The sequence below is a fragment of the Lethenteron reissneri genome, unplaced genomic scaffold, assembly GCF_015708825.2.
Source record: "Lethenteron reissneri isolate LAM-NWPU_2019-01 unplaced genomic scaffold, ASM1570882v1 scaffold_1640, whole genome shotgun sequence".
Lineage (NCBI taxonomy): Eukaryota > Metazoa > Chordata > Hyperoartia > Petromyzontiformes > Petromyzontidae > Lethenteron > Lethenteron reissneri.
In genome coordinates this window covers 3,864,168-3,875,956 of record NW_026891378.1, presented here as the reverse complement: position 1 = coordinate 3,875,956, position 11,789 = coordinate 3,864,168, and positions in this window count along the sequence as shown.

Below are 11,789 nucleotides of genomic sequence, written 5' to 3'. Positions count from 1 at the left end.
ACATCAATGGCCACGAACTTTTCACAGAAATTGGAGATTACAAAATGCTGCTCAGTAACCGGAATGAAGTTCTACCAGAAACTCCTTTGGATCTTCTTGGTTTTATTGTGTTTTGTGGAGACAACATATTTCCGAATTTGCGAATTTCACTGCAAATTTTATTAACAATAGCAGTTTCAATTGCAAGCTGTGAGCGGTCGTTCAGCAAATTGAAACTTATGTTGTCGTATTTGCGTGCTTCAATGGGACAAGATCGTCTCAGCGATCTTGCTCTTCTTAGCGTTGAAAGAGAAACATTGGAAAAAACTGATTTTGATGACGTGATTGACCAGTTTGCGACTGTGAAATCAAGAAAAAGTAATCTTTTGTAGACTATGTCAACCAGTCTGAGTGACTGAGTGAGCCATGTAGTATAATTTATATAAATGTGCTTCTTTAAATACAATGTTTCATTAAAATTTAAATTGTTATTCCATATTCGATGTAATAGGAAAATGTGATTAAACGGGGGGGGGGGGGGGCGCCAATTTTATAGTTCGTCCCCGGGCGCAAAATATCCTAGCTACGCCTCTGTTGGTGGTGATGATAGTGATGATAATGGAGTGATGGTAATGATGAAGATGATAATCATTATGGTGGTAATGATGATAGTGATGATGGTGAGGATGGTGAATCGCAGGGATGAGGAGGCGTGGTATAATAAGCGAGCGCCATTCCCTGCATAATTGAGGGGTTACACTTTATATACTGTCTGACAGTCCATGCTGTATCAGTAGTGGGATCTATCTAGGGGAAAAGTTAATGGGCAGAGCTAGCAGGGAAGCCTCTGGAACACTCTCGAAGGTTCTTAGAGGGGCGTGGCCAGAGGCGGGGCTTAGCCTGAGACGATAGCAGTATCTACTATCACTACAGTAGTATTGACTATAGTAATATCTACTATCACTACAATAGTATATACTGACTATAGTAGTATCTACTATAAATAATGTAGTATATATTGACTACAGCAGTATCTGCTACCGCTACAGTAGTATATCCTGATTATAGTAGTAAATACTATCACTACAGTAGTATATACTTACTAACTCTATAGTAGTATCTAGCGACTTGATAGCTGTATATACCGACGACAGTAGTATCTGCTGATTGTAGTGGTATCTACTGACTCTATAATAGTATAATGACTCAGAGACACTAAGACGAGGAGGCAGTCTGTTTATTCACAGCCTTAACAGTTTATACTTACTCTTTGTTTCTTTCGGTAAAGTCACGTAGAAAATAAATAAGTTAAATGATAGAATATGACGTTTCGATTGCAACTAAAGCAATCGTCATCAGGTAAGAATGAATGAGAAAACAAACCAAGGAAACCTAGAAATACAATTCAATACAACACAGAGAATCAGCTAACAGAACAGTCAACACCCTAACTGGTTGATTACGTTCTTCCAAAGATTGCTAAATTTGAGAGAGAGACAAAACACATACACGGAGACACATAGACAGATACACAAGCAGAGAGAGACAACACAGAGATACAGAGAGAGAGACACACACATAGGCACACAGAGAAACAACACCTCTGTGTCGATACCTTAAATAGGGAGAGGGGGGTGGGGCAGAGAGAGGTGGGTTGGTTGGGGTTGAGAAATTAGCATGTCAATGAGAGAGTTGTGTGGAAATCTACCCCGTAGCAGCCAGGGGAGAGAAAGAGCAAATGGACCTATAGACAAACAAGCTTGGCAAATTTTAGAGAGACAAATAGGAAGTTTGAGACAACAAACTTATTAAAATGTGGAAATGTTGTATTGTATTTCTGGGTTTGTTTTCTCATTCATTCTTACCTGATGACGATTGCTTGTGTTGCAATCGGAATGTCGTATTCTATTATTTAATTCATTTTCTTTCTATGTAACTTTACCGAAAAAACCAACGAGTAATTTCTGCAGTCATGATATCTTCAAATCAAGCTTAGTTCACACTTAGTAACTCAGGCTCCCAGTCAGGACAACTGGCAGACTTCCAGACTGATGATGCCGATATGGTGAAGACGGAGACGGCGACGCAGACTCAAGCAGCACGACGGGATACCACTCCAAACGACAGCCCTGAGTTCTCACTTGGGCCCCCTTTTATGCTCCTAGTGTGGCCTCGCTCTGCCCCTGCCACGTCCCATCTCTAGAACCTACTAGCGGGTTCCCGGGCTTCCCCCACGTGCCCCTTCTGTAACATTTCCCCTACATTCCTCTCTCTGATCTGTCACATATCCTGCTGTCAGGGCTGCTGTAACTGCAGATCCCCTTCCCTGCCAGCAACAAACGCTATGCTGCTAAGTGACCGATTCTAGGTCACTACAAAAGTATCTATCGACTCTATAGCAGTATCTACTAACTCTATTGTGTCTTTAAAAATGACTCACACCGACACGTAGTAACAAATCACCTGCTTACACTATATTTATCCTGTTCTCGTGCCAGTTGTAGGCACTCATATCTATCATTACAGTCACATACGCTTGACTTCTTCCTGCTCTCATCTCTTCTGCACCTCACCTATCCTGCACTCAGAAACGCTGCACTCAGAAATTTTGCACACAGTGACTCTGCACACAGCAACTCCGCACTCAGCCACTCTTAGAACTCTCCATACCGCTGCCCTCACCTACGTTGCCTCAATCCCCGCTCACCCATCTGTCCCGGGCAGGGTGTTTAGCAAATACCCGCCCGGCGACGGTGTGAGGGTTGAGGTCTCGTTGATGGCTTGAGCGGCAGCAGCGAGATGTCTTCACTTTTGGTTCCCGGCAACGCCCCCCGACTCACACACACTCCCGCTTATATATCCCTCCTCATTCCGAGTCCTCACGTGCCCCCCCTTAAGCCGCCGTCGGCATGGCGCCTGTTGCCCTCATTAATCCCATATCATCACTCCCCATCTCGCGTCTCCCTGACGCCAACCTCCTGCCCTTAATTACTGGCATTTTGTCGGTGTAAACTTCATGTTGCAATGCGCACACCTGTTTGTCCTCAGTTGCACCCACATAACTGCTCGCACAACGTATATCTCTCCTCTACAGTAGTATATACTATCACTACAGTAGTACATACTGACAAAAGTAGTATCTACTAACTCTATAGTAGTATCTACAGCCTGGATAGCTGCTATAGTAGCATCTAATAACTCTATAGTAGTATCTACTATCACTACAGTAGTATATACTGACTATAGAAGTATCTACTATCACTACAGTAGTGTATGATGACTATAGTAGTAGCTACTATCACTACAGTAGTATATACTGACTATATTAGAATCTATCACTACAGTAGTATGTACTGACTGTAGTAGTATCTACTATCACTACAGTAGTATATACTGACTACAGTAGTATCTACTATCTCTATAGTAGTATCTATCGACTTTATAGCAGTATATCCTGACTATAGTAGTATCTACTGACTGTCGTAGTATCTACCCACTCTATAATAGTATATATTGACTCTATAGCAGTATCTACAAACTCTATAGTAGTTTCTACTGACTCTAAAGCCGTATATACTAACTCTACACTAGTATTTACCTACTCTACAGTAGTATCTACCTACTATTTAGTCGCATATACCGACTTAATAATAGTATATATCGATTCTATAGCAGTATCTACTAACTATACAAAGTGCCTTGGTGAGGCCTAGTCTGGTAGAGAGTCCCAGGCCTCGCCTAGATTTCTCAACCGGCCGAGGTGGCACCTTGGCCGCCTGGGGCTGCGCTACCCCCCCCCCCCCCATCATCTCCCCCGCCCGCTCTAGAGTAATAGTATCTATGGACTATAGTAGTAGCATCTGCCGACTCTATAGTAGTAACTGCACACATTGGGGTGGGGGGGGGCAGAAGGGGACATCACACTTTGACGAATTTACCTCAGCGTTGTGATTTTTTGTTGTTGAATTTTTTACGCGAATGAGAATGCCCCCCCCCCCCCCACCGAGTCAGCATTCTCAAGCATGCACAGATGCGTGCTTATAAAATAAATAAATTGTTATTTTAATTACTTTCAACTTGACGGATGGGAAATACGAAAAGCTCTTTTTCGTCCTGGTTCATATTGCGTGGTATTTGGGAACTTTTTTGATACATAAACCCCACAGTTTGTCAATTAAAAGCATCACAAGGGTGTGTACGCACACAGACAGACAGATGGACAGACAGACAATAAATTACATTTATAGGTAAGATATTACTGTAATGACCAAGGCAACAGACCACTTATCTGACATTATTGACAGTTAGGAAGTAAATCAAGGCCTCTAAGTGTGCAGGGAGAACGACGGTTAACAACCGTTGGAGAAGGCCGAGGATTGACTGCAGGAATTGGGGTGAGTAAAACTGTCCTCGGTCGAGAGCAGCAGGCGTGACCCCAACCACTGCCTTGCATCGCTCATCTCACTTCCCTTTGGGGAACGAAGCACACAGGAAGCTCTGACAATACAGTTGCACGCAATCCACATCAGAGGGGTGGCGATTGATCAACTGGCGACACTCAGATGGGCCATATGAATTCGAAGTATCTGATCAATGTATCCTGCAATTCACATTATTTCTCGCAGCTGCCTGCATTCTTCATCGACGCACAAGCTGAGTGATACACCGCCAAGAGTCGTCCTTGCCTCGCTCATTTTCCTCCATTCTTCTCCCAAACACACAATGTTGCATGCAGGAACTGGTGCCAGGCAGGCCGCCCGTGCTGACGAGGCCTCAGACACAGACTGCAGGCAATCGGCGGTGTTCGCTTCAGGGTTTGGACAATCTCACTCGCCAGATGAATGCCTTCCCTCCCTTGCCCCTTTGCCTGGCCGCATGGAGACTGAAGGCACTCATAGCAACGGAAGGGCAGGAACTTAATCAACGCAAACTCATGACTGGCGCTTATTGGGATTTTTTTGTTCATGGGGAACGGTTCCAATTCTCAATCCCTATTATAAATGAGTTTCAATGGGAACCCAATGCCTGCCGCCAAAGGGTGGACATGTGGTGATCATAGTAATGGGTTTTTACCCTTTCAACTGGTACAAAAACTGACACCTTTATACAAGGCATCATGTTTGCAATAACCACAACACAAGCAGTCAAAATACAAACAAAAAGATACAACTCTGATGATGATAATGATATGCACTGTCCTTGAAATTGATTGGTCCACACCCGAGACAGCTTTTCTTAGAGCCTAGTCTCCATTGGTGTTGGACAAGATGACGCCAAAAGGCGTACAACTCAAAGACAGCGCACTATCAGAGTATTGAGAGCTCGGGGTAAGCATTTACACTATGAGACCTTCTTTACCAGTGGCAAAATATAGTAATGGGTTTTTACCTTTTCAACTGGTACAAAAACTGACACCTTTATACAAGGACAGTGCATATCATTATCATCATCAGAGTTATATCTTTTTGTTTGCATTTTGACTGCTTGTGTTGTGGTTATTGCAAACATGATGCCTTGTATAAAGGTGTCAGCTTTTGTACCAGTTGAAAGGGTAAAAACCCATTACTATATTTTGCCACTGGTAAAGGAGGTCTCAATGTGATCAATTTAGTGTAGCGCGCGTGCGACGCCGTACATCTAAGTGTATCACAGACCTGTTACTGCTCAATCTCGTTTGGCTGAGAGCCACTCATCCCTCTAAGAAGCCTAACGCTGACCACACAGGGGCCACATAGCGAGATAGCATGTCGGAGTCTCGTTTAATTTCGGAATAAAACAGACAAATTGCTGGCCTGCGACGTGTTTTAATTATTACATTTTTTACCAAACCCCTCTCGAGGCCCTCACCTATGCATACATTCCCACTCCATAGACATCCGAGAAGTACAACGGACACTCTGCCGCACCACTGCTGTGTCCCTAGAAACCCGAGGAATTTACTTACCGTGCTTCTAAATACGCAACCCCTACCGATTCGACTACCCTCATCACTCCAGCACCAATGGCCCTCGTTTCAATTTCCGTTTCAAATTCTAAATACGAATGCATGGGAAAATACATCTTTTTTTTACTTGTGATATCAGTCCGACAAAATGAGGAATTCATATTTTTTTGTGGAAGTTAATTGAAAACCAACATGCTTTACTGCGCACACCAAATAAAGCTAGTAACAGCCCAGTCACTTGTTCCGAACTTCGATGCAATGGTCTAAACAAAAGGTGTCAGGCATCAGGAAGAAAGCGGCCGCAGCACTGAGTAGCTGTATATATCATTGTATTCATTCATGTGTTGTGAGATTTCATGGGTTTGAGACATGAATTTATCTCCTGTTTTTATATAGCCGATGTTTGGCAAAATAGTATTAAAACTGGTCTGCTCTCCGATTGAGTTTGGAAGCCTATGAAGGCTGGCAGTGCACACGAGGGCGTGGGTTCCAAGCACCACCCCCGGTCGCCTTTGCATTTCCAGTGACGATGTTTACACACCACACCAGGTACTCATTTGAATCTGAGTTGACGTAGGGGAGGTTCAGGACTGGTTCAGTGTCACTGGTGTTGACGGAGATGTTATCTCCGTCGCCCAGTATGCAGGAGGCGGTGGGTACGTTCCAGACCCTGACTCCTGTTGGTGTTGGCCATGAGTGAGAATCGAACGCAGGTCACCAGGTTCGTAGCTCAGCACAATAACCGCTACACTATCACTCCCCACATAGACACGTACACACACACACACTCATTAACACTTGCATCCATACTCACAGAGAACGAATAGAAAGCCGGGCTGGATGTCACCTCATACCAAGTAGTGGGACTGGCCAGGACTGTTGTGAAAAGTTACAAAGATAGCTTGAGGCATCAACAACAGTCAGTAACATGAGAAGCCACTGAGCTCTATTGCTGCTTAATGTTGATACAGCGTGCACACGGAATAAGAACCCATTAAAGTAGTTTATGTGCACAGAGTGTATTGTTTACACATAGCTGATTCAATATTTCTACCCAGATATCAAATATCTCTGACAAGAGTGGGTCACTATGACATTTTTTATCACTATTACACACTCAGCCAACTGTTTGGGGCGCTGCAGTGACAAGATGTTAACTACCTCGCCTGGTATACAGGAATGTGACCCTGACATCTGTATATTTGCATGCAATTTTCTCCGGGTCCTCCGTCTTTTTCCTTTACATTCATGACGAACATTTCAACTTGATAAGCAACTTCGTTGAGCAATCATTTGCAGCCAGGTCGCTTCTGAAAAATAGCTATATAGCTCAGTGGGCCTTAACTGGTAAAATAAAAATTGTTTATTAGTTCATAGTTTGTTACAAATATGTATTCTTTAAGGGGCTGTCAGTGATGATTTGTCCGCGGCAAAAAGTTGACACCTACACGACCATTTTCAATAGTTTGCACACGTACAGCTAGAGCCATCCATCCCTCCTGAATGGAAAGCTGATTTCGTGTGCCCTTGTCATGAAGGTGGCACGAGAGATGACCCTAACAATTGTCGCTCTATCTGAATCTAGATCTTTGGGAAGATCTTAAAATCAGACATTTCAGATCATTCCATCAAACGCAATGTGGCTTTCGAGAAAAATATAGCACAGCTTCTGCAGTCTTCGATACTCTTCACTTAATCTACAAAAGTTTTGAATCTCGTCCTCATCGCGCCATCCTACTCCTCGACCTGTCTAACGAATTTCACACTGTGGATCATGCTATGATGTTGCAAAGGCTAGAATACCTACATTTTTCGGATTATGCAATCTACTTATCTCAACAATTTCAATTTGTCTTCCTCAATAAAAGATCATCTTGCAGAACCCCATTATGAAGGGAGCTCCTCAGGATTATGTCCTTGGCCCGATCGTGTTTTCTCTGCAGGTCAACAATCTAGGCATCTCCAGCCTGCACTCTGACAATAACCTTGTTGCCTAATGACAGCAGAGATGACCTCTGAAAATTCCTTGCAAGAGTTACAACAGCATCTACAAGAGGACTTTGACCATCTTCAACTTAAGGCCCTAAAACTAGTCCTCAACACTAAAAATACTAAAGTTATGATAAATATTTGACTGCCTTCAAGCCTGTCTCATCACCTGTGCATATTTTGCTTCTGCACTCACATCTTGTTGAGCAGTTTGACGTTACATATTTAGGCATTATCCTGGACTCGAAGAGGTCTTTCAAGATCTACATTGACCACATGACCACCAAGATATATATGTGTATAAACATTGCATTCCTAGAGTGAAACAAATGCTGTGTTCCACCTCGACTTTGTCTGAATATAGTTAAAACAAACATCCTGCCCATATTTGGCTATTGTGACACCATATTCAAACAAAGCTTCTGAACCTACCTTAAAACGTCTCATTCCATTCTATCACTGATGTTTGTTTTGCCCTTGACCCCCCTATAGAACTCATCATTGAAACCTGTACATTAACTCGCATCTTTTACCCCTGGATATCTAGAAAAACCACTTCTGGGTCGTCTTCATCCAAAAGGTGCTCTTAGACAAATCCGCCAACTACCTAAGAGACTACTTAGTTCCTTTTAAGTTTTGGTGAAAATTACGTCCACAATTCTGCTCCACGTTTCTGGAAAAATCTTGACGCTCATCTGCACCTTGATTCTTTCCCTGCACTACTCTTTTTGATTTCCATATGAGGCCAAAACACAGAGCTTACTTTGAGATATAACTCGCTTTTTCTGGCAACTTTTACTCTCGTATATTTGTACTGTTTTTGTTTATTATCGCGTGTTTAGTTTATGAATGTTATATTATTCGTATGTTAGTTTGCAATATTTCTTAGGACTCGTTCTCTGCAATATTTATGTTTTTGTATTTAGTCTTTTTTCGCTGCTGTACTTGCGCACTACAGATCTCCCGTGTAACATAACCAGCCAACTAGCTCAAAGGGATGATCAGTATAATTAGAATCAAAGTTAACTTAAACTTAAACTGTGACTTTTAATCCCATGTATACAATGATGTGTTTAGAGGGCCCCAGTGTGTGTATGTTTATTACATATTCGTGTGTATGTTGCATGTCGTGTAAGGAATGTGGGGGGGGGGGTGCCATGGAGCATGCAAATTATTTTCATAAAAGAGACAGAATGACCCCCGGACAGCGAAACAACAGGCCCATCCCTAGGCATCACGCTTCTTAGCGCGTAATAATAATAACGATTTCATTTTATATAGCATATTCAAGCAATTGCATCCCATAAAATAAATGAATAGCGAGGAACTTGTATGCCCCAAGAACTCGACAATGGCACAATGATGTCTGCTGCTAAAATGTGTTTGTACTTGTTCTGCTATGCACTGCTTATCTTCTGGGCTAACCTGATAGGGTTGTTGACGTTAGGACCATACATCATCCTCTGTTTCCATGTGGTGTTGAAGAAGTATTACCCGGCCCACATCAAGGATGAATGATTAAAAATGTGTACGTAAGAGGATAAGGTTTGCGTCAATGCTACGATCTGCTTTGAAAATTCTTACTCCTACCCGACCATGTTCGTCACTTGTTGCAATGCCTCACACATGGTTGTGCTGCAAATCTGTTCAGATATTCTCCTGCCCTACATCCACAAGATTATGGAAAAGCGCCTTCATCTCCATGCTGCTGCTGATACCGGACATGGAGAAAAACCCTGGACCAGGATTCTCAACTTTTGATTGGTCAATGCACGCTCCATAGTCAATAATATCCACGATTTGATCAACGATTGCGGACTGAACAAATTGGTTGTTTCTGAAACCTGGGTATATGACGACTCAGGGGACATAATTAAGCATGAGGCTACACCTAATGGATACAGTATTGCACATCAGCACCGTCGCAGGAAGCCTTACACCGACACCCCACATGGTGTTGGGATCACCGATTCACCGTAAAGACATCTGCGTAGAAGTCCTGAGAGACTCAATAACAATGATGTAATTTCAGCTGCTGCTTGTGAAAATAACAAACAGCTAATGCTTACAATTGCTGACATATATCAACTGCCATCTTCACCACTGTCAGAATCATTTTTTGAGTTTTCTGGCCTGCGAGACTCGGGTCACTTGGCTCTTGCTACCTTATCCGTGGTGACATGAACTCGACTGGACCTACTGGTTCTTGTGTTAAAATCAACAGTGATCTCACAGAGAATATCGACAGTCACAGTTTGACCCAGTGTGTCAATGGGGTGACATTTGGCTCAGGAATACGCTGGATCATATATTCACATGCTCCGATGCTGTAATTGTGGTTTACGTTGTTATCAAAGACGTGGGTAATTCAGATCGCAGCCTCCTGACGTGCAAAGTTGAATTACCGATTGTTCATGCACTCATCACAATCTATATATATAAAATCGCGAATCTGTCTGTCTGTCTGTGTGTGTGTATGTCGCCGGACCATACGCACTTTCATTGGACGGCGGTTGCCCCTGCCAACGGGTAGCGACGCCTTCGACGCTTTCATTGGACGGTGGTTGCCCCTGGCAACGGGTAGCGACGCCTTCGCCGCGGGCTGCAGTTTCATTGGACGGCGGTTGCCCCTGCCAACGGGTAGCCACGCCTTCGCCGCTTTCATTGGACGGCGGTTGCCCCTGGCAACGGGTAGCGACGCCTTCGGCGCGGGGTGGACGCCATTTTTAAATCCCCTTAAAAATAGGCGCACGCATTAACACGCGACTCTGACGTAAATTCATTAAAGTTTCACGTCCTCTTCACTCCCCTCCACCACAATGTGTGCAATTACTATTATAAGGTCGGTAGATTATAAAATTATAGCGATTACACAGTATTATTGTAGCGCGAAGGGGGGGGGGGGAACGGCACCCATACCCAGCGTCAGCCGGGTGGCAAAATCAGGCGAGTCCGGAGGCTCTGCACGGTGCTAGGCCTCGACACCTACCATGCGACTCTGAGGTAAATTCATCAAAGTTTCACGTCCTTTACAGAGTGGTGAGGGAGGGAGAGCGGTGAGGGAGGGAGAGCGGTGAGGGAGGGAGAGCGGTGAGGGAGGGAGAGCGGTGAGGGAGGGAGAGCGGTGAGGGAGGGAGAGCGGTGAGGGAGGGAGAGCGGTGAGGGAGGGAGAGTGGTGAGGGAGGGACTCAGCCTCAAAACGAGTAACTGGTGTGGCGTATTAACATCGCCACTGAGGAGACAAAGGCGGCCAGGCGTGGTGGATACAAGTCCCGGGCGAAGCCGGGTAGTACAGCTAGTGACATTATACAGAAACTGGAAACGACTGGATCACGATGATTTCTGTCAGAAGATCTGGTCATCATCGGCATGTATAAATCCTATATTGGTGGTCGATTAATTTGCAGCTAGATTAGAAAATGGAATCACTGCTGTTCTTGATGAACTCGTGTCCATCCGACCAAGCAGAAAAATATTGGAGAAAGTACTCAGTAACTCTATAACACGTAGGCTTTCGCGACCAATTTCATCCATAATAGAGTTATTATTTATTTTTTTAGATCGCGTAAATATTTCAATTTAAAACCCGCCAAATACAACTGTCAGCACTAGCAGAACATGCCTGCCAACAAATACATTCGATTGATTTTGATAATGTTGGAGTTCTGTGCAAAACTAGCTACTACTGTCATGGGACCTCCTTTGCTAGTGTAGTGGTGATACGCGCTGGGGTAGGGATCGTGTGCCAGCGCGTAGTGATTGGCTGTGTATGTGGTGACGCGCGCTGACGGTGGAGGATCAGGGGTCAGCGCGGGGTCGTGGGTTACGTGGTGCTGATTGGCTGTGTGCCGGTGACGCGCTGAGAGGGAGTGATCGG